Here is a 24,436-nt window from a genome sequence, read left to right on the forward strand (position 1 = left end):
ATTGAGTTGTGTCCTTATGTTCACTAACTTGTTTTGAAATTTTTAAAGTTTTACGGATTTCTTTTCTTCGTCTGTGCCGATTTCTTTTATCTATCGCATGCGGTGTTTTCGCTCTTGAGCTAACACGATTTACTTCGGCTCCAACATTTGTCTCTGGTTCTGGTGAAGCTGGAGTAAATTGCGATGTCTGTTCAGAAACCGATGGTGAAGGTAGTTGCCCAGAATGCTGCTCTGTTTCAAATGACACCGGCATTAATTCATAGGTTGCTCTATCACCTCGATCCTGGAAGACTTTGAGGAGTCTGTCAATCATGTCACTCAGCTGGGTAAAAGTAAACATGACTGCACGTCCATGTCCAGTAGGATGGGGCAAGCCTTCGGCAGTCCTTGAGTGGGAGTCAAAGAATCCGTACCTTCCACATCGGTCTCTGAACACCGCGATGCACTCTGGAGAAACGATGAGAAGTGCATGGCTGACATCTGTTGTGAGGCACTGCAGTCTTTCAGCGAGAGGAATCCACCACCCTTCCATGTCAGGGGTCCCTCTGGCTCGTAGACATCCCATCATCACTTCAGACTTCTGTACCTGGTATGCTCGGTTAAACGACGACACGCTTACCGGTACATCCTCCATAGTGAGATGATCGCTATTAAATCGTCTTTCAGCCATAAGCTGCATTTTAACGCCGACGTACAACGCGTCCCCGTCCTCTAAAACTCTATCGAGGTCCGGCATTTGAAACGGAATCCCTTCATTTTGATTAGCCAAGAATGTCAATGCGACGCACGTGCACTGATGATTCCTGGAGAAAACATCATATCTAACATCGTTCTGGCAATGAGACGCCTGCACGGACAAAACCCTACCTTCCGCGAACATACGACCCGAAAACTGAGGTACAGCAGCCGCAGTGCTTGCCTGTTCAACCTGTAAATAAATAATTGAGAGAATAAAAGAGAGAACGAATAAGTGTGTGTGAGAGAATGAATAAGTGTGTGTGTGTGTGTGTGTGTGAGAGAGAATGAATAATTGTGTGTGTGAGAAAATAAGTGTGTGTGTGTGTGTGTGTGAGAGAGAATGAATAAGTGTGAGAGAGAGAGAGAGAGAGAGAGAGAGAGAGAGAGAGAGAATGAATAAGGGTGTGTGTGTGTGTGTGAGAGAATGAATAATTTGTGTGTGTGAGAGAATGAATAAGTGTGTGTGTGTGTGTGTGTGAGAGAGAGAGAAAGAAAGAAAGAATGAATGAATGAATAAGTGTGTGTGTGAGAGAGAATGAATAAGTGTGAGAGAGAGAGACAGAGAGAGAGACAGAGAGAGAGAGAGAATGAATAAGGGTGTGTGTGTGTGTGTGAGAGAATGAATAATTTGTGTGTGTGAGAGAATGAATAAGTGTGTGTGTGTGTGTGTGTGTGTGTGTGTGTGTGTGTGTGTGTGTGAGAGGGAGAGAGAAAGAAAGAATGAATGAATAAGTGTGTGTGTGTGTGTCAGGGTATATACAGCAATCCTTAAGTTAAATTTACTACTTTTTAACACCTTTTTTACTACCTTCAGAATATTTTTTAAAACCATCACGACACTGAATTGCAAGTGTTAATCAGCTACCTTTCTATTATTTACACAGATTTTGACATATATAACATACAAAAAAGAATAGATTTAGAATCGACGCCAGGAGCAAATCTGTAATAAGTTATCATTCAGACACAGTAAAATACATCTCAACATTCACAAAGGTTGGTTAAGGAGAAGCATTACTGCATACACATTTGATTTCAATTAATAATTGGTTATTCAGCAATTAAATTATTTAGTGTTTTTTTTCCCCCAACAACAAAACCGGAGGCAAATATTACATTTCTATAACTGTGATAAGTTGTTGAATTTGACAAAATATTAAAAACTAGTGCTGTCAATCGATTAAAAACAAGATTAATCACACATTTTTTCTGTGATTAATCGCAATAAAAAAAATGTTTTTGTACGTTTTTAATATATTTTTTAATATAATAATTTCACAGTTAATCAAATTAATGTAGAAACAACATAAAGACAGTATATTTTAAATACTTGTTTAAATGGCATCTTTTTATGAATGAAGGCCAGTATTACTGATATTAATACAGCTACTGATTTATTTTTTATTACAACATTCATTATTAGGCTTCAAAAATATAACAGTTTTTAATTTAAGTAAACTTAAAACAATGCTAACATAAACCCATAATAAATGTCATGTTTACTCCTCCCCTTCCTATCTTAACAGTTAGGAAATATAGAGAAATTTAATAAAGTTATCAAAGTTATATGCAGTCTGCACTGCATAAACTATAAATGAAATAGTTAATCCTTATTAAAGCTACAAAAGTGATTTAGTCAAGAGCAGCGAGTCATTTTCTCTGTTCCCTTTGTTCTTTAGCTTTACTGACAGGAAGCTTTATTGGCTGCTGTCCCTTTAAGAGCAGACAGACACACGGATCTCACTGTTTATATACTACTGTCTATGGATCGTGCCTCATTCTCTCACAACTCTTTTTATTCATTTTAGACTTTATATAAATCATTTAAGATTGCTCTTATGAAGATAGTCGTTGAAGATATGCCTTTAAGGAAGTCTAAAATAAAACGTAAGCCAGCCACTTCTGTTGAGCGCGCAGTGTTCTGAGATGATACCGAACGATCACTGAATATGACGTCAGCCTCAAACACACGTTGAGACGGAGACGTAAGATCTTTGATTATGTGCCCAGATATGCTAAAGCCCATATTTAAATGAACTAACGCGAACGCAGACAGAATTTCAATCAGAATAGGACACCTGATAGTCTGAAAAAATAATACCTAATTTGGAAAAAAATAATACCTCTGAGACCACATTTAACACTTTTAATGGCCTTAAATTTGACAATTTTGATTTATCACTTTTTAATACTTTTTAAAACCCCGCGGACACCCTGGTGTGTGTGTGTTGTTCTAGCCTGGTGGGGACTTCAACCTGAATAAACACAGACTCATGGGGACACGTATCACTGTGGGGACCTAAATTGAGGCCCAAATGGGTACAAAAGCTTATAAATTATACAGAATGAGTTCTTTTGAAAATGTAAATGCAGAAAGTTTCCAGTGATGGGTAGGTTTAGGGGCAGGGGCAGTGTAGGGGGATAGAATATATGGTTTGTACAGCATAAAAAACATTACGTCTATGGTGAGTCCCCAGAAAGGTAGCGCAGCAGACATGTGTGTGTATGTGTGTGTGACAATGAATAAATGTGTGTGTGTGTGTGTGTGCGAGAATGAATAAGTGTGTGAGTGACTGATTGAATGAGTGTAAGAATGAGCGAGTGTGAGAATTAATAAATGAGTGAGAGAGAGTAAGTGTGAGTGTGAGAGTGATAGTGAGAGAGAGTGATAGCAATAGTATGTGAGTGTGAGTGTGTGAGAGAATGAATGAGTGTGTAATTTGACAATATCAACAGTACCTTGTCAGTCGTGGAGAGTTGATCCTTCAGGTCCTCCTTTTGCCGACGTGTTTGTTGGGCCCTAGCTCTCTTTCCTTTCCGCGGCATCCTTTAAAATATCAAGAGATAAAAAGAAATAAGACAAAAAAATTATTCACGAAAAATTTATCAGATTAACTCACAAATTTGAGTGAACTTAGTAACTAATAAAAGTACAGAGCGTACTTTAAAGTCTAAAATCATTAAACATAACAAATGATTTATTTTTAATCCTCAAAATGAATGCATATTGAAATACCTTTCTTTGTTAGTCAAATTCATTTTAACAGGACATTCTCACTTTAACAGGGACTTACTTTGAAAGTCCTCCCGATGTAACAGCTGATGAGCCTGAAAAGAGAAAACCTGCAGTACTCTCAGGTAGAAAAAACAGTTAAACAACAAAGAAATATACACTGTGTATTTGTGAAGGTTTTTTTGTATTTTTTTTGTTTTGTTTTGTTAAGAAAAGAACAATAAAAGTATAGTGAAATGAACTGTTCTCTGTATGAGTGTAATACAAGCTTAAAAGAACAAGTTAAGATTTAGAAATGTAATAAAAAAAAAATTAAAATAAACAACTGTCTATTCAAATATTCAAAATAAACTTAAAAGAAATAAATTTAAAAGAAAGAAGATTATAGAAAAAACTACAATAACAGCTTTAATGTGTTTTTTTTTCTTTAAGTAAAGAAGTAGAAAGAACAAATGAACTGCTCCCCGTGTAAAACAGCAAGACACAAGGAACCTAAAAAAGAAACACAAATAGAAATGGACATATTAGGTCACAGGAAGTACAATTATGGTGGTGTGATGAAATATTTTTTTAAAATATTGCTCTAAACCATATTAATACTGACCAAGGCGTGCAGCAGAAGATGCAGGTTGTGCTCTGATCAGTCAGTCTGAAAAAGAACAATGATAACAATGACAACTTAACTCAAGTCAACTATGCATAACTTGTTTGCATGTTAAATAACAATTATATATTTTATCTATATAGAATCTAATTTAGAAGCTGTATATCAAATATGCAGCCTAAAGATGAGATGAACTGGTCACCTATCAGATTTACCACAAGAGATACTGGGATAAGCTCCAGCATCTCTATATTGAACAAGTGGTTTGAATAACGGATGGATGCTGTGGTCTTAATTATTTGTGGTATAATCAAAACAGGTTTAATTTTTATAGTTTCTGTGACCCTATATATTTTTTTTAAAACTATAATTATTTCCTTATCAAGTCAAATCTTTTTGTATGTGTGGTCATGTCACTAATTAAAGTCTTACCTCAAAGGTCAGGAAGGTTTGTGAAAGTATTCTGAAACAGAGAAAGAAAAGTCATAGAAGGGACTTACAACACCACACTTACAACCCCTGTGACTTTAAATTGAATGGCAAAGATAGATAAAACTGGATTTTTTTTAATTTATTTTTTTACATTTATGCTGTAAAGTCTCTGTGTTGTTGGTAATTCCATTTCTAAAAATCTTTAAATGACTAAATACATTTTATGTAATTGTAATACAAGTAGTAAAAACATTACAATGTCATGAATGGACAATAATTATTGGACAAATATTATGTATTATAATAAAAAAATATCTCCTAACTATTACTGAACTAAAATATAGTGATTTTATATCGTATTGGTAAGTTACACATAAGAATAGCACAAGAAAATTAATGTCATCTCTCCATCACTTCCCTAAATAAAATAGCGATGTGAATGTCACCACATCAACGCGTTATGCACATAGGTTATGCATTACTATTTAAAGAAAAACAAAATGGCTGCGAATACAGCAAAGCGGCTGTCTCTTCACAAACCCAAGGGTGCGTTTCAATCAACTCCCTAGTTCAGTGGTAAGGGCACTGATAAGGGAGTCAGCCCATTGACTTATGTCCAAGTCAGTGCCCTGACTAGTGAAGTGGGGAGCGGATAGAGCCGCACCCCATTTCAATCGACAGCGCGGACTTCTACTGCATGTACCACGTGATCGCACGGCGCGAAATCAAAAAGTTCAACTCTGTCGAGTCATAAGCTCTCACAGAAACTCCTGTCGTATTCAATAAAGCCATGTACACTGCACAGTGAATTACATACATCATATATTTGCACTTTGTTGTTTATAATTAGAGAACTCTGTCAGCGAATGTGTAACAGAGGCCTCATCGGATTTATTCACCGGTGACTAACTTAGCCGCATTCGATTGGACAAAGCGTTACTAAACTCACCAATGCACTCTCAATCGACTTGCTTTGATCGACAAAAACGAATATAAATGCAGCAATCGACACTTCTCGTTGTAATACATGCATGTAAAATACAACAAAAGGCTAATATATTACATAAACTACCATCGTGGAAGCTGCAGCTTAATATAAGTGGCAAAGTGAAAAACGTTCAGCCTAATGTTAACATAACTTACAGTTCTAGCTCACGCATGAATGTAGGCTAAAGGATTTATATTCATCAAACACACACACAACATGATTTTATGTTTTACACACAAAAATAGATGAGTGGCTAGCCATAGAAATTACTTGCAGTTATACACATTACCATCTACAGACAAAAAGGTACCTTCAATGTCAACAAAAACGATAAAATATATACCTCATATTATAATACGATTAATAGTACTAACATTCTATTAAAATAAAGAACTATATGTCACATTACAAGGGTTTATAACGCAGCATATATGAGAACAGCCATTTCGCTTACCTCAGGAGATGAGAGTGGAACGATCTTCAGTGAGAGCTGCCGCTCGTTGGTGCCGCCAGCCAATCAGCAGCGAGCTTTGATTGGACAACCAATAAAATGACTTTTTCTTCACTTTGGGCCTTTTTTAAAGATGATGAGAACAATATAATAATTATGTTATATAAATAATAAAAAATAATGTAAATTTCCATCACCATACTCCAAATATATTATTTTATACTTGTTTTTTTTTTTTTTTTTTTTAAAGTGATAGGTCTGTATTTAAACTTACTGAGAGAGTGATGGTAATTTGACACCTCTATCAGCCATAATCCAGCTCCCTGTAATTGCTTCCTCTTATAAAAATGTGTAAATTCAGAAGTGGAACATTTTATTATGATTATGATTATGATTATGATTATGATTATTATGATTATTATGATTATGATTATTATGATTATTATTATTATTATTATTATTATTATTAGTAGTAGTAGTAGTAGTAGTAGTAGTAGTAGTAGTAGTAGTAGTATTACAGTAGTTTTTTATAACTCCCATTACCTTTATATAAGTTCACCCTGCTATACTTACGTTATGTATTAAGTAAACAGCAGAACATTTTTTTTAAGTTGTTACACCGTCCCTAGGGTAATGTAAATGATTACTAGGATTTTGATAAGTGGTTGCTATAGTAAACTGGGTGGATGTAAGGGTGTTGCTCAACTGTTAAGAGGTTTTAGGTTGTTATTAAGGTTTTGCTATGTGGTTGCTAAGATTTTCTGTATATTTTCTATGCAGTTGCTAAATGTTCTGGGTGGTTGCAAGGCAGTTGCTAAGGTGTTCAAGGTTGTTACTAGGGAGTTGATAGGCGGTTGCTAAGGTATTGTAGATGGTTGCTAGTTCATTGTTGGGTGGTTGCTAAGGTATTGTAATTGGTTGATAGGGCATCGCTGTGCAGTTGCTATGGTATTCTGGGTGGTTGCTAGGGGGTTGCTGGGTGGTTGCTAGGGCATTGCAATACAGTTGCTAGGGTTTTCTAGCTGGTTGCTAGGGTGTTGCTATGCAGTTGCTATGGTATTCTGTGTGCTTGCTAGGGGGTTGCTGGGTGGTTGCTAGGGTATCCTGGGTGATTGCTAGGGCATTTCTAGGTGGTTGCTAGGGTATTCTGTGTGGTTGCTAGGGTGTTGATATGTGGTTACTATGTGGTTGCTAGGGTGTTCTGGGTGGTTGCTAGGGCGTTGCTAGGCGGTTGCTAGGCGGTTGCTACGGTGTTCTGGGTGGTTGCTAGGACGTTGCTATGTGGTTGCTAGGGTGTTCTGGGTGGTTGCTAGGGCATTCCTAGGCGGTTGCTAGGGTGTTCTGGGTGGTTGTTAGGGCGTTGCTAGGTGGTTGCTAGGGTGTTCTGGGTGGTTGCTAGGGCGTTGCTAGGCGGTTGCTTGGGTGTTCTGGGTGGTTGCTAGGTGGTTGCTAGGTGGTTGCTAGGGTGTTCTGGGTGGTTGCTAGGGCGTTGCTAGGCGGTTGCTAGGGTGTTCTGGGAGGTTGCTAGGGCATTGCTAGGTGGTTGCTAGGCGGTTGCTATGGTGTTCTGAGTGGTTGCTAGGGCGTTGCTAGGCGGTTGCTAGGGTGTTCTGGGTGGTTGCTAGGGCGTTGCTAGGGTGTTGCTAGGCGGTTGCTAAGGTGTTCTGGGTGGTTGCTAGGCAGTTGCTATGGTGTTCTGGGTGGTTGCTATGACGTTGCTATGTGGTTGCTAGGGTGTGGCAGCATCCCATAATGATACCCCAAAATCACCTTGCCTGTATGGATGATATATACCAACCCCCATGTCTCTATGATTTTCTGATGCAGAGATCTGAACGGTTGCTAAGGTACTCTGTTTGGTTGCTATGGAGTGGCTTGGTAGCATCCCATAATGATTCCCCAAAATCCCCTTGCCAGTATGAATGATATAAACCAACCCCCGTGTCTCTACGATTTTCTGATGCAGAGATCTGAACGGTTGCTAAGGTACTCTGTTTGGTTGCTATGGAGTTGCTTGGCACCATCCCATAATGATACCCCAAAAGCTCCTTGCCAGTATGAATGATATAAACCAACCCCCGTGTCTCTATGATGTTCAGATGAGAAGATATACACTGTGGATTTGGGTTGTTAGGGTGCTTGATAGTGGTTGCTAGGGCGTGGCTAGGAAGTGTTGAAGGTGATTTGTGATTGGCCGTTGATGCCCTGACTCAATCAAACCCACCCCCATGTTTCTATGACACTCCTATCCAGAGATATAACTTTGATCTTTTTCAATGGAAGTCAATGGGATTGGTTGTTAGGGAGCTCTAAACGGTTGCTAGGGCGTGGCTTAATAACATCATCATGATCCTGAGATAGTGATTGGTTGTCTGAGTAGATTGGGCCCACCCCCTTGTGTCTGTGAGTCTGTGAAGCAGAGCTATGCTCAATACAAAATCCCTATGGGATTTACCATAGTAGGAGAAACGCATGCGTTGCATGCGTTTCATGGGTCAACCCTCCCCATTATAAGTCTATGGGACAATTTTTCGATTTTTGGGGAGCTCTAGCACCCCAGGGGTACAACTTACACCCCTTTGAGATGTGTGTGCTGAGAGATCCTATCAGCCCCTTCAAATTTCGTGTAATATATGTGTGTGTTTGAGATCCTCGCTCGGAGCCACGAGGGGTCAAAGTTTCGCCCCATCAATCGTCAATGGCACTTTTGGGCTACGTTTGCACCCCTGGGGCGCACAACGTACCCCCGATCCCTTAGCAGAGATATAGCACACCATTCCCCGTATAGGCCGCCGACTTTGGCTATTTAGTGGTTGGGGTTTGACAAAATTTGTGTGAGGAGAAGCGCGCCAAAATACGTGTGCGGTGGAAGAAGAATAATAATAAGTATGGTGGAGAACAATAGTGATGCCTTGCTACCGCAAGCACCACTACTAGAAAGTACAATTCCTGAAGAAATTGTGAGTGGTGCTTGCCGTGGCAAAACTCGGGGCCCGGTTATTGCAAGAGACTGCAAAATAAGCCAGCCCCATGTCTGTAAGATGTTCTGGAGTTGAGATATGGCTTATTAATGTGTCTGTATGGTTGCTAGGGTGGTCTAATTGGTTGCTATGGTGTGGCCATACAGTTTAAGAGGTGATATTTATAGAGTAGTTGTCAGTCTGAGTCAAAAGAGCCCAACTCTGTATGTGTACAATGGTCTGGTACTGAGATATGGCTTATTAATGTTGAAATATGGTTGCTAGGGTTGTTTAAATGGTTGCTAGGGAGTGGCTATGAAGTTGTGATGTCACTACTGATTGTCTGCTTGATAGGACGAGTCAAAAGAGCCCACCCTCGAGTCTCTACGACCTTCTGATCCGAATATATGATCTCACACAGTACTGCCAATGTTAAGTCTATGGGACTTTTTCCGGACGATTTTTTTCCCGCCAAAACGGAGATCGTTCATCCGATCCCTTAGAAAAGACATAGCACACCTCTCCTCAATAAGTCGGTCGATTTGACACCTCATCCGTGGGTCTGTGACAAACGGTGCCGGAGGAGTAGCGTGCCAAAGTTTTGAAAAAGTGAATAGTATTTACAATACTAGAAAGTACAATTCCTGAAGAAATTGTGAGTGGTGCTTGCCGTGGCAAAACTCGGGGCCCGGTTATTGCAAGTGACTGCAACATGTATGTCAAGCACACCCTATATGATATTGTGTGTGATATTTAAAGGCTATTTACCAGTCTGAGTCAAAAGAGCCCAACAATGATTGTGTGTGTTAATTGCCATCATTTTTTATTGAAAGCAAATACCTTTCCAGTGTGATATTTGATGACAAAAGGGAAAGGAGCAAACTCTGTCGAACGCGGATTCGAAGCCACGTTAATCGCGACAAAACGATGCACCGTAAACCACCCGCTTAACTGACTGCGCCACTAGACAGCACATAGAGCATAGCGATAATAGGTAGTAAAAAAAAACAACCGTTGCCCTAGGCAGACAGCATGATCACACTTATGTTAAAGGATTATAGATACAAACACATTATGTTTTACTTTTATAATGAGTAGAATAATTACAAAAAAAGAAAGAGAGGCAGTGTCAGAATGAGCAGTTAAGCTCAACTCCCAACATAGCAACGCGTCATGGTAACGATATCTCAGACGGACAGGATATGTACTAAAAATAAAAAAATAAACTTTTCATTTTAGACACTTTAATTCCACTTTTAGAAAATTGTTATAAGTGTTAATTGTCATTCATTTTATGAAAAGTAAATACCTTTTCAATGAAATATGTGATGAGAAAAGTAAGCTCTGCAAAAGGCGGATTCGAACCAGTTCGTCAAAAGAACAACACACGTCAAAGGCTGACGTGCTACCAACTACTCCACTGAGGATACACATATTTATCTTTACGCTAATATGTCGTTAAAAGAGAACCTGTACATAAGATGTATCGCTGCATGACATTGTTGTCTTTGGGTTTATTATTTTTAGTTAAAGTAAGTACCTTTACAATTTGAAAAGAGCGAACTCAGCGTATTAGAACCCGACAAAAATCCTTTTTAGGAAACATACGCTTTATGTTACTGACTACGTACGCCACTGAAGACAATTTATAATGGTGTTAAAAAATGCTTGTGGACCTAGAGACTACCATCCATTGTTTTTGACAGATAATATGGTCACAATTTAGAAAAGGAGCAAGAAAGTAAACACCCATAGCGCCATTATTCTGGTGACGAAGTCAATTTTAAGCGGGAGGGGGAAAAAATTCCCGCGCAGACCTGTAAAGTTACTGCACACCGCACAATATTCAGTAATAATCTAATAAATAACAATAACAGTTATCATATGTTTATTAGCTTTCATCCATAGAAACATTTGTTGGTTTTATTATGCAGTTCCTTGGGCATTGCTTAACTTCATTTGGCTAGCGTGATGTTTAGAAAAGATTATTTTTAGCAACATACAGCAACCATTTTAAAGTTTATTTGGAACATTAGTTAACTTGAGGATACCTAAACAGACAAAAATGAACACACCTGGAAAAATGCTCTTTATTTGAATGACTGGGTGGCTCTTAAAAGAGCCGTTGTTGCTGGTTTGGTGGCTTCATCCCCCGAGCTCCACCCGCAGAGCTTCAGCGATGTTGCGTCGCAGCAGCTCGTTACCGTCAGGCTCAGGTGCACCCCATCTCTGCACAGATGAGGCAATCTGATGTTGCGATGTCGAATACACCGCAACAACCCAGACACCTCTCTGTTCAGCCACCGTCGGCTCCGCTCGATCGGGTAGGCCCTCCTGCCGACCTGACCTCTCCAACTCAGACGGGGCAGGATTTCTGAGAACAGAACGGTGGTTTCTGGGAAGAGTCTTAAGACCTTAACCACATCAGCCTTGATTTCCCTAAAGAAATCCAGGCGGTTAAGGCCTTCCCGGCACAGACTATTTCCCCCTAGGTGGACAACGAGAACCCGGGGTGGTGAAGCCGTCGCAGAGAGAGAGCGCAGCACTGGAAGCAGGTGCTCCCACCGTCTACCCCCTCTCCCTGCCCAAGTTACCTTGGCGCGAAGTCCAAGGTTCCTGTCTAGGCCCTTGCCGCGGATGTGCGCCTCCAGCCTACGAACAATGGAGCTGCCTACGATCCAAACTTCCTGCGTACCAGCCATCTCGAACTGTGCGGGTGCAGCAGCGGTACCAGTATTTATAGTGAGCGCTGCACGTCATTGTCACGTGTCATTTCTACCCCCCCCCCCCCCCCCCCCGCCGCCCAGCAGCGCGCTTCGGAGCAGTTCAATGAATATCAAACGATTGCATATTAACTAATGTTTATGAATTATGACACTTTTGACGTTGGTGTTTTTATATGGTAATTTAGACTTTTTAGAAAGCAAATTGTATGTCCCTCATCTAAAAACTAATGCACAGTCAATGCGCAGATTTTTCAAAATAAGAGTTTCGTTGCGTTTCAGTCTTGTTTATAATTAAAAGTCACACATTAAGCATACATTTTTCCTGGTCATTACTGATTTTTTTTTTTACACAATAAACTAAAACAAGAATATTACATTTCCATTTAAGATGTCACAAGAATATGATGCTAACAGGGATTTCAAAGAAATGGATCTGTTAAACTATACTGCACTAATGTCACTTGGATTTGTAAAATTAAAGGCAAATTACCCATTGACATGCATTTCAGCAGCAAATCACACATCATATAAAAATATCCTTTATTGCTGTGAAAATAACCCAAAATGCATGAAAATCACTTAGAAATTATATTTTATTTTAAATGACTTTGATGAGTTAATTTAAATTTCATTGCTATGGCTGGTCATTTGCAATTTTATCACAAACATTCCACGTCACAGACACTGATGAAATCTACAAGTATGCCTGAGAGAAACCGATGATTACATATTTCAAATGATAGTTTGTTAGCATGAAGTAAGACTGATGGATGTTTTATTGTGCAGTGAACACTGAACAAATACTCATTGGATATGTGATTTTAAATTAGTTTGAAGCATAGACATGTATATAACAAGTATATAAAAAGCCATTTTAAAGGACCATCTGTCACTATACCTGGATCTCTGTAGTTCAAAATGTATTGTTAATTGAGGCTGGTAAATTAGTTTTACTGAGGAAATACTATACAGCATCAGATTTAAACCCAGAACTTATTATTTTTTTTCTCACCATCACATTCAGGAGCATACATTTACAAAATGGACATGTGTACCGATTCACTTACATGAGGAATCCCAGGAATGTATTATAGTTGATCTAAGGATGATAAGCATTAAACATGACTCTCAATTTCATTACTATGGCTGGTCATTTACCAAATTATCACAAACGTCAGATGTTGATGTAATGCACAAGTATGCCTATTGGAAACTGAGAATTGAATGGATAATTTTGCATGCAACAGTCACACAATATTTGATTATAAAATGATGAAGAAAGACAAAACCATGAAATTATGTTCAAAATGTACTTTTATTTAATTAATGGCAATTTGGATCGCACTTAGTCTGGAACCTCACCCTTAAGCAAGCCGCTTACTCTTACAGCCGTTTCACACTGCAAGCTTGAGCAGCGCATGAGCAGTGTATGTTTTCCAGTGTGCATGACAAGCAAAGAGTGCATTCACACAGAGTGTGTGTGTAGTTTTGCTGACGTGAAGCTCATGCTTGCAGTGTGAAACGGCCGTTAGGGATCACTGGAACACACAAGCCTTTCCACCAACGACAAGGTGGCGATCCTTGGAAAGGAACATTCACTCTCCATTCATTCTTTATCTAACACTCACTCTCTCACTCACTCACACACACACACACAAACGCACAGTCTATAACAAACGCATACACACTCGCATGCACACAAGGAGACAAAAAAAAAACAGTTTAGTATTACACATTATTTGTTTGCATTTGTATTACCTTAAAACTAAATGAACCAAACCTGATTATGGACATCCGCAGTGCTGACATACTTTACCCCTGTGCTTCTAGCTGTGCTTGTTCAGTCTTTAGCGTTGTCCTCAACGCCATACACATGTTGGTCCCGTCCCCTGGGCATGAAATTGAGAAATGAATATTGGTAGAAGTACTAAAAAAAAAATGTAAGAGATAAATAAAATTAAACTCACCACAAAACCTTGCAGAAAGGAATGAGTCCATATATTGGTGTCCAGCTTCTTCTCAGACATTCTGACTTCAAATGGCCGGTTTCTGAAAAACATCAAAAGCATCAAATATTAGATTTAACAGTTTCCTCCTAATGTGGTTATGATGTGCAGTGGTACAGTGACTTAAGTGAGATGTTTAAACACTTAGCTTTACATGGTACTGCACACTGATATCCGGTCACAGACAGCACTGCTGTCGTCTCCAAATTTTTCCTGCACATATCAACAACAGGATAAAAGGGGACTTTATAAAATGCATCAAATACAAATTGTCACAAATCGTACAGACTGAACACAAATTCAATGTAAAACTTGTATTATAAGGTCAAAAATCACAACACACATTAAATTACAACAGTTCATTACCATGTATTGCTTTACCTTCCTGTCGTCGTGTCTCACTGCCACTGTCTGTGTCGTCCCTGGAGCTGGCACATGACTCCTCACTGGATCCGCCGCTGCCGCCGTGTCCTCCCTGGAGCTGCTGAACTACTAATACGTAGCTAATACGAGCCGAACTCCGCAAAATTATTCGCTTATTTTGGTTAACGAATGTCACAAAACCTCGACGCACCATCAAACTGCAAACCGGCCATACGCGCCAACCATAGCATAGGCAGACGTAGCCCCACTTTTCAGTGACTATGTTCCGTATGGCTTATCAACACGACCATACGCGCCAACCCGTGGTTTTAAAAGGCTGCTGCCCCACTGCTGACGTTAATGCCGCAATCAGTGGCCACGGTTCCGTATGGCATACTATTCTAAAATGCGCAGCAATAGCTATCTACAACAAAAACTCACCTACGCAAAATGCAGTACACCGGATTATGATAGCTATGATAGCTATGTAACACACCCGCCTGAAGGCACAAATCCGGATGAGAGATGTAGATATGATCCAGGAGTGTGCGTTTTTTGGTCGTTGCTGTGGTGATCAGTTGCGCGTATCCCTTTGACTGGAACAATTCCAAAACCGCTTTTTTCCCTGTACCCAAGAGGTCCTCGTTGAAGTCGCCACAGACAATGACGGGATGTTTTTCCGCTATCTCCAAATAATCTAAAAGGCTCTTCACATTGTCCAAAAAGTCTTTGAGACTATAGCTCGGTGGCCGGTAGACGGCGGCGATCGTCAATTGGACGGGACTATCCACTTTGATGACGACAAACTCCAGATCGGTCACATTTTGTATAAATTGCCGAGGCTGAGCTGAAATATGCTCTTTACAAAATATGACAACGCCACCTCCATCTTTCTTTGCAATTTCTTGGTGCGTCGAGTAGGAGACTTGCCTATTTCGCATAAATGCGTTGTATCCTTGCAGTTGCAGATGGGGTGAAATGAACGATCCGGTCAGGTGAGTTTCCGTCATGCAAAGAATATCTGCCAAAAGCAGTTCGTGGTGTTTTCGGATGTCCTCGATGTGGGATGACAGTCCCTCCGTGTTGTGATGGACGATTTTGAAGTGTTGATCCACTTCAGTCTCCCTCGTCTTCTGTAAAAGCGGCATGATTCCGCCAAACGACGCTCGTGTCATATTCCGTAACGAGGCCGTGACCGCAGAATCAGCATAAATCTTTTTCTCGTTGAAGTCCGTGATGTGCAGTCCACGGAGCGAGGTCGTCCTGCTGAGCGCGACGTAGGCCATTCCCGGCTCGAAAATCTTCTTAAGCGACACTACGGCACTCTGCATGGTCATCCCTTGAACTTTGTGAGCCGTGCAGGCGTAGGCCAACTTGATGGGGAACTGGCGACGAACCACTCCTTTCCTCAGGCTTTCCTCGGACCTCTCGATGTACACCAGGTCGTCGTCTTCACCTTGCACCTTTCTGCGGTGATTCTTGCCGGCGTTCGGGTTGTCCAGCGTCAGTCCAAGCATCTGAACGGTCTCGGTTCCATCTTTTGTCTTACGGACAATATTTGAAACCTTCCCGAATGATCCGTTCACGAGTCCCTCCTCAACGTCCAGGTTCCTGGTCACCATTATGCGCGCTCCCAGCGCAATTTTAACGGTGTCGAGCAGGTCGGTTTTTTTCCCGACGACGGGCTTCATTTGCCTCTTCATCCCTCCCGTCCTCGGGTCCTTCCTGTAGTCTTCTGCGTTTACGATGACGATGTCAGTGTGAAGAGCGTCGATTGTTTCGGAGTTGTGTCTGTGGACTTCCTTGTTTGTGGCAAATATGTGCAGTGCATCACACGGGCAGTCTTCGGGGTTCTTCACGGCCTGAAGTAGCAACGCTCTATCGGCTTCTCGGAGGTCGCCGGACTTGGGCTTAACACGCAGCCGGTTCAAAAGCTGGGCAAAAGCAAGGTCCTCTTTCTGACGCATGATCTCTGTGAGGGTTATCATCTGGAAATGGTCTTTCCAGAAGTCCAAAACATCCTCTTCGAAGACGCACAGTGGTTTGGCTTTACCCAGAGGTGGCAGTTGGTAAAAGTCACCCACCGCGAGAACAGAGACCCCACCGAAAGGTTTCTTGCTGCCTTTGATTTGCTGAAATCTCCAGTTTACGTAGGCAAAAAGATCCTTTGAAATCATGGAGATTTCATCAATGATTAGAATTTGGACGTCGCGCAATACAGCTCGCAGCTCATCTAGAGCATTCCCGAGTCCCTGATACGGCGGTTTCAGGTTCCGCGGGAGTTTTAGAAAGGAATGCAGCGTTTTGCCCGAAATATTGTACGCTGCCGTTCCAGTAAACGCGCTCAAGATTACCGTGGGCACGGAGAGATCCCCTTCCTCTCGGATTTGAGGCAGTTGTCTCAAAATTTTCGACGCTTCCGTGTAGATGCACTTGATGACGTGCGATTTGCCACAACCCGCACCACCCGATACGAAGTAGTAAAACGGTTCTGGATTTTGACCCCACACGCGCTGCTGACACCACTGGCAGACAGTGTAAAATATGGCTGCCTGCGTCTCGTTGAGACTTCGAAACAACGCCCTAACGAATTCGGCACTCATCTGGGGTTCCTCTACTTGCGGTACAACTCCGTCTCCGTGTTCCAGAATGCGGTATTCTGGAACATCGTCTTGTACAGCACTCTCCCCCTCCGGATTGACGTCTTCTCGTTCCGCAACGCACTCCAAGCGGTCGACTTCGACTTCAGGTGCAAAAGCAGTCCACGCGTTCTCGGACGGTCCCTGCTGTTGCAGCTGATCGAACGCCTTGTCGACTTCTTCGCTATGTTTCTCGAATTTCTCTTGGCGTGCTTGCACGATGGCACGAACAGGCATCAGGAGACCCGGGTGTGTGGGTAGCTCCACGGATGCGCTAGTGTAAAACTGCTCATACGTTGGAAATCGATGAGGTTTTAGCTGTTCGTTGGAACGATGGGGCAGGTAAAGTTTGACTAATCTACCGTAAAATTTTTCGGGTTGTTTTTCTTTTGAAAATCGCGCGTACCTAATAACCGCAGGCTTACCGACGCTTCTTTTTTGAAAATACCCCATACCGTTTAGCAGCCGGTGAACATTTTTACCTTTCGTTTGTTGACCGTAAACGATGCGGCATTCGGAAGCGAAATCGGCCAGACACATGATCTCGAACTCTCGGGTTCGAGGCCTTGCTCTGTATTTATCGATGATCCCCGACATCCAGACGTCCTCTGAATCGGGATCTTTATTTAGTAGCGCGCTAATCGGGAGACTCATCTTAAGCGCGTCGTCGTCGGTCGGTACGAACACGACGCTTCGCGAACACTTCTTTAACGGTAAGCTGCATGTTCGCGCCACGGACTCCTGCGCGCTTACCTGCCTATGTTTGGAGTACGCCTGCATTATGTGCTTCATTTCGTCCTCCTCGTTCACGTTACTTTCGCGCACGTGCTTGACGACGTTCTTTAGCATTTCGCCCATTTCGTGCTCCGGCTTGGAAATGTACGACAACATGTACATGATGCAGCTAAAAGCATCAATGACGTACTGAATGTCCATGTTGGCGTTCCATGCCCTCAACAAATCGGGATTGTATCCGTTCACCCAAGCCTCCTTTGGCTCACGCTTCAGCAAAATCACGTTGTTATTGGACAGTGCCTCGACGGAATTATCGTAATCGTCCGCGCTCATTTTACACTGGGCCAGCAGCTCTGACAGGCTGTTGAAGGAGGCTTGGGGATCGTTCAACAAATCCCACACCGGCTTGAGTTTGTCTTTAGCGTCGCTCATCGCTTTTAGTTCGGCCGCGCGTCGCTTCGCCCTTTTTCGGTCGTCTTTGCGCTTCTGTTCGTCGACGGGGTTCAGCGGTTGGGGACGAGCGTTACCGTTTTGGGGCGCAAACATGCAGCTTCCCGACGCGTCGTCGTCGTCCTCTTCTTCGGGACGTGGCGGTCGCGGACGAGTTATCGTGGTGCTAGTCACCGGTAGCTTAGGGAAGCCAAATCTACATAATACATTTCCCTTCTTGCAAGATTTGGAGTGATTCCGGCTGTGAAGCTGAACTTCGGTGACGATGCGATGAAGCTCAGGATCAGAGTCGGAATCGGGCAACCGGCAGGATATGTAGCGGTCGATAAAGTCGCACACTTCCTTATCCTGTTCGCTCTCAAACTCCGGCGCATCCTTTATCCAAGCAAGGAGATGGATATGTGGGCTTCCTCTAGCTTGAAACTCAACCCTGTAAAAGTAGTCCTCGACTTTACCGATGGGTTCGGCGGGCGACAACAGCAGATGAGTCATGAGCGCGTCGACGCGTTTCTCAAACATGCGCATTACCGTGACGGGGTTGCTACGGAGCACGTCGCATTTCGTGTTCCAGTCGAGCTCGGAAAAGTCGATTTGTTCACCTTGCTGGGCCTTGATCGCGGTTATGATTTCAGGCCATCGCATTTCGGCTGCGCTGAACGTGCAAAAAAACGTCGGCTTCCCTAACTGTCTAATCATAGCCTGCAGATCTCTCAAAGTTTTCTCCCAGTAAGCTGGAGAGCCTCTCAACGGTTGCATAAAACGCGTGGCGTCTCTGTTGTGAACTAAGCGCTCGATTTCGCGATTATCTTGAAGCAGCTTGTTTGAAATTCGTCTGCCATCTCTAGTTACCGGTTTACCTTTTCGCAACTGGATAGACATGCTGTTTCTAGCCAGTTGCGTTTCCGTCACAAACTGCGCGAAGAAAAGGTAGCTCTGATCTTTGGCGAAACGAGTATCCACGCCGAACAATCGGACGTTGAAATACATACTGGGACTTATGGATACTTGTCTCGCCTCGTCGATTGTGTTCTGTCCGGTCGGAAATTGAACAGGGAACGCCATGGCTTCCAGCTTAGGGATCTTGAAAAACCCGACAGGCTTTTGTCCTTGCGCAGGCGCGATGCTAAAAACCCCCTCGCCGTACGACATGATCTCTTGCGCGATGTCAGGCGGCTGCATACACGTGTCTAATGTGAGACCCGGTCGGAGTTCGTCCTTTTCCTCTACACTAACGTTTTGCTCGTCCCGCTCGGCAACATCGACCGGTTGTTGTTCTTCCTCCCTACCGTCGTCGTTTTCGTTGTCTAAGTCGAACGTCGCCGTTTCTCTTATGGAGATGTCCCGGTACTCGGAATGTATCGCTTTCAGCGTCGCTAAAGCTGAAAGCACGTTACGCATGTCAACGGTAAGAAAGTGCTGATAACCTTTGAAATTTATGTGTCTCTTAAGCTTGACCTGCAGCAGCTGGGACTCACTGCTAGGTCTTGGGAGAGAGTTAACCGTCTTCTCCACTTCAGAGGGCACACAAACAACAGAGCCATGCACCGCTCGCTGCCTTCCCTTGGGCAAAGCAATAATTTTAGCAAACGGTAAAATTTTCGCGACGAGTTGGCGTTCGAGGACATTTAATTCGAGCAGTTCCGCCGGGATGGGTGGCAATTCCAGACGGTTAGCTGCTGCGATCGAAGACATGTGGCCTCTTTTAAGATGGCTGTCACACGTGTGGCAAATCCACTCCTCTGTTCTCTCTAGCGGAACGACGCAAGGACTTGAGCAGGCACGATCACAGGCGTGGACATACTTCCCGGTCAAGCAAGACGCGGCAACTTGAACGTTTTTTACGTAATTCGATCTGTTACAGGCCTTGACCTGATCTGGAAACAGGGCTCTGTGACAGACCGTGCAGACATGTGTTGGCCCATGTCGAATCTTGCATCGGAACGCATTAATGGCACTCTCGATCGCTTGGCCAACAATGGCACTCTCAATTGCTTGGCCAACCAAAGGCTGCGGTGTTTCCTGGCTAAAGCAGATGTACGGTCTGTATTTCCTTTTAATTCTGAGTGCGCATTGCAACCGATGCAGGATCCGATACGAGACATCACCGACGCATTTTTCCGACTTGCGCAGCGTACATCGCAGGATGTGATGTGCTCTAAACTCCGGGTCACCCGCATATCGCTTAGCCATGTACGCTTTCATTTTACTCTGGAATAGATTGTCTGTGTTGTACCGTCTAACCACGTACGCTTTCATTTTATTTTGGAAATCAGTATCGGTTCTATAACGCCTAACCACGTACGCTTTCTTTTTACTCTGGAAAAGAGTATCCGTCCTATACCGCTTAACCGTGTACGCTTTCATGTTACTCTGGAAAAGAGTATCTGTCTTATACCGCCTAAGCATGTACTCTTTCTTTTTGTTTCGGATGCGAGCATCCTGATTATACTTTATCCTAGTTTCTGCTTTTTTATTTGTTTGATATTGTAAAGAAGTGATGTACCGCTGTTTGTCATAGTCCCTTTTTTTATGTTTTTTGATTGAATAAGATGGTGTCGTGTCCTTATGTTCTCTAGCTTGTTTTGAATTTTTTAAAGCTCTGCGGACTTCTTTTCTTCGCCTGTGCTTATTTCTTTTATCTAACAAAGCTTGTTTTTTTGCTACCGAGTCAACGAGACTAACTGTGGCTCCAATATTTGTCTGTGGTTCTGGTGGAGCTAACGTCACTTGCGATGCCTGTTCAGAAACCGACGGTGAAGGTAGTCGCCCAGACTGCTGCTCGGTTTCGAACGACACCGGCATGAATTCATAGTTTGCTTTATCTCCACGATCCTGGAAGACCTTGAGGAGTCTGTCAATCATGTCACCCAGGTGGGTAAAAGTCAACATGACTGCAGTTCCATGACCGGTTGGATGGGGCAAGCCTTCTGCAGTTCGTGAGTGCGAATCAAAGAATCCATACCTTCCACATCGGTCTCTGAACACCGCGATGCACTCTGGAGAAACGATCAGAAGTGCATGGCTAACATGTGTAGTGAGGCACTGCAGTCTTTCAGTGAGAGGAATCCACCACCCTTCCATGTCAGGGGTCCCTCTGGCTCGTAGATATCCCATCATCACTTCAGACTTCAGTACCTGATGTGCTCGGTTAAACGACGACACGCTTATTGGTACTTCCTCCATAGAGAGATGATCGTCATTAAATCGCCCTTCAGCAAGAAGCTGCATTTTAACGTCGACGTACAACGCGTCCCCGTCCTCTAAAACTCTATCGAGGTCCCGCATTTGAAACGGAATCCCTTCATTTTGATTAGCCAAGAATGTCAACGCGACGCACGTGCACTGATGATTCCTGGAGAAAACATCATATCTAACATCATTCTGGCAATGAGACGCCTGCACAGACAAAACCCTACCTTCCGCGAACATTCGACCCGAAAACTGAGGTACAGCAGCCGCAGTGCTTGCCTGTTCAACCTGTAAATAAATAATTGAGAGAATAAAAGAGAGAACAAATAAGTGTGTGTGAGAGAATGAATAAGTGTGTGTGTGTGTGTGTGTGTGTGTGTGTGTGTGTGTGTGTGTGTGTGTGTGTGTGTGTGTGTGTGTGTGAGAGAGAGAGAGAGAATGAATAATTGTGTGTGAGAGAATAAGAGTGTGTGTGTGTGTGTTTGTGTGTGTGTGTGTGTGTGTGTGTGTGTGTGTGAGAGAGAGAATAAGTGTGTGGGTGTGTATGTGTGTGTGAGAGAATGAATAAGTGTGTGTGTGAGAGAGAGAGAGAGAGAGAGAGAGAGAGAGAGAGAGAGAGAGAGAGAGAGAGAGAGAGAGAGAGAATGAATGAATAAGAGTGTGTGTTGTGTGTGAGAGAGAGAGAGAGAGAGAGAATGAATAATTGTGTGTGTGAGAGAATAAGTGTGTGTGTGTGTGTGTGTGTGTGTGTGTGTGTGTGTGTGTGTGTGTGTGAGAGAGAGAGAATTAATAATTGTATGTGTGAGACAATGTGTGTGTGTGTGTGTGTGTGTGTGTGTGTGTGTGTGTGTGTGTGTGTGTTGTTCTAGCCTGGTGGGGACTTCAACCTGAATGCACACAGACTCATGGGGACACGTGTCACTGTGGGTACCTAAATTGAGGCCCTAATGGGTACAAAAGCTTATAAATCATACAGAATGAGTTCTTTTGAAAATGTAAATGCAGAATGTTTCCTGTTTAGGGGCAGGGGCAGTGTAGGGGGATAGAATATATGGTTTGTACAGCATAAAAAACATTACGTCTATGGTGAGTCCCCAGAAAGATAGCGCACCAGACATGTGTGTGTATGTGTGTGTGTGACAATGAATAAATGTGTGTGTGTGTGTGTGTGTGTGTGTGAGAGAGAGAATGAATAAGTGTGTGAGTGACTGATTGAATGTATCTGAGTGTAAGAATGAGCGAGTGTGAGAATGAATAAATGAGTGAGAGAGTAAGTGAGTGTCTGAGTGATGGTGTGAGAGTGATAGTGAGAGAGGGTGATAGCAATAGTATGTGAGTGTGAGTGTGTGAGAGAATGAATAAGTGTGTAATTTGACAATATCAACAGTACCTTGTCAGTCGTGGAGGGTTGATCCTTCAGGTCCTCCTTTTGCCGACGTGTTTGTTGGGCCCTAGCTCTCTTTCCTTTCCGTGGCATCCTTTAAAATATCAAGAGATAAAAAGAAATAAGACCAAAAAATTATTCATGACAAATTTATCAGATTAACTCACAAATTTGAGTGAACTTAGTAACTAATAAAAGTACAGAGCTTACTTTAAAGTCTAAAATCATTAAACATAACCAATGATTTATTTTTAATCCTCAAAATGAATGCACATTGAAATACATTTAGTTGTTAGTCAAATTCATTTTAACAGGACATTCTCACTTTAACAGGAACTTACTTTGAAAGTCCTCCCGATGAAACAGCTGTTGAGCCTGAAAAGAGAAAACCTGCAGTACTCTCAGGTAGAAAAATCAGTTAAACAACAATGAAAGAGACACTGTGTATTTGTGAAGGTTTTTTTTGTTTTGTTTTTTGTTAAGAAAAGAACAATACAAGTATAGTAAAATGAACTGTTAAATAAACTTAAAAGAAATAAATTTAAAAGAAAGATGATTATAGGAAAAACTACAATAACAGCTTTAATGTGTTTTTTTTTCCTTTAAGTAAAGAAGTAGAAACAAATGAACTGCTCCCCGTGTAAAACAGCAAGACACAAGGAACCTAAAAAAGAAACACAAATAGAAACGGACATATTAGGTCACAGGAACTACAATTATGGTGGTGTGATGAAATATTTTTTTTAAATATTGCTCTAAACCATATTAATACTGACCAAGGCGTGCAGCAGAAGATGCAGGTCGTGCTCTGATCAGTCAGTCTGAAAAAGAACAATGATAACAATGACAACTTAACTCAAGTCAACTATGCATAACTTGTTTGCATGTTAAATAATAATTATATATTTTATCTATATAGAATATAATTTAGAAGCTGTATATGAAATATGCAGCCTAAAGATGAGATGAACACCTATAAGATTTACCACAAGAGATACTGGGATAAGCTCCAGCATCTCTATATTGAACAAGTGGTTTGGAGAACGGATGGGTGCTGTGGTCTTAATTATTTGTGGTATAATCAAAACAGGTTTAATTTTTATAGTTTCTGTGACCCTATTTTTTTGTTTTTAACTATAATTATTTCCTTATCAAGACAAATGTTTTTGTATGTGTGGTCATGTCACTAATTAAAGTCTTACCTCAAAGGTCAGGAAGGTTTGTGAAAGTATTCTGAAACAGAGAAAGAAAAGTCATAGAAGGGACTTACAACACCACACTTACAACCCCTGTGACTTTAAATTGAATGGCAAAGATAGATAAAAATTTATGCTTTAAAGTCTGTGTTGGTGCTAATTTCATTTCTAAAAGTCTTTAAAATATTTAAATGTCTAAATACATTTTATGTAATTGTAATATAAGTGATAAAAACATTACAATGTCATGAATGGACAATAATTATTGGAGAAATATTATGTATTATAATAAAAAATATCTCCTAACTATTACTGAACTAAAATATAATGATTTTATATCGTATTGGTAAGTCACACTTAAGAATAGCACAAGAAAATTAATGTCATCTCTCCATCACTTCCCAAATTAAAATGGCGATGTGAATGTCGCCACATCAATGCGTTATGCACATAGGTTATGCACTACTATTTAAAGAAAAACAAAATGGCTGCGAATACAGCAAAGCGGCTGTGTCTTCACAAACCCAAGGGTGCGTTTCAATCAACTCCCTAGTTCAGTGGT

At 41.8% G+C, this 24,436-nt stretch overlaps 2 long non-coding RNA genes across 2 annotated transcripts; both read right to left on the reverse strand.

Annotated features, from left to right (window-relative positions):
• Positions 1–13,208: 13,208 nt before the first annotated feature.
• Positions 13,209–14,625, reverse strand: LOC137067439 (uncharacterized). Its single transcript, XR_010903228.1, has 3 exons — positions 14,300–14,625; positions 13,880–14,131; positions 13,209–13,801 (listed from the first exon to the last, which is right to left on the reverse strand). It is a non-coding gene; the product is annotated as an uncharacterized lncRNA (long non-coding RNA).
• Positions 14,626–20,960: 6,335 nt separating this feature from the next.
• On the reverse strand, positions 20,961–23,498 carry LOC137067438 (uncharacterized). Its single transcript, XR_010903227.1, has 3 exons — positions 23,020–23,498; positions 22,685–22,772; positions 20,961–21,582 (listed from the first exon to the last, which is right to left on the reverse strand). It is a non-coding gene; the product is annotated as an uncharacterized lncRNA (long non-coding RNA).
• Between the last annotated feature and the right edge of the window lie 938 nt (positions 23,499–24,436).

The sequence above is a fragment of the Pseudorasbora parva genome, unplaced genomic scaffold, assembly GCF_024679245.1.
Source record: "Pseudorasbora parva isolate DD20220531a unplaced genomic scaffold, ASM2467924v1 scaffold_52, whole genome shotgun sequence".
Taxonomy (NCBI): domain Eukaryota; kingdom Metazoa; phylum Chordata; class Actinopteri; order Cypriniformes; family Gobionidae; genus Pseudorasbora; species Pseudorasbora parva.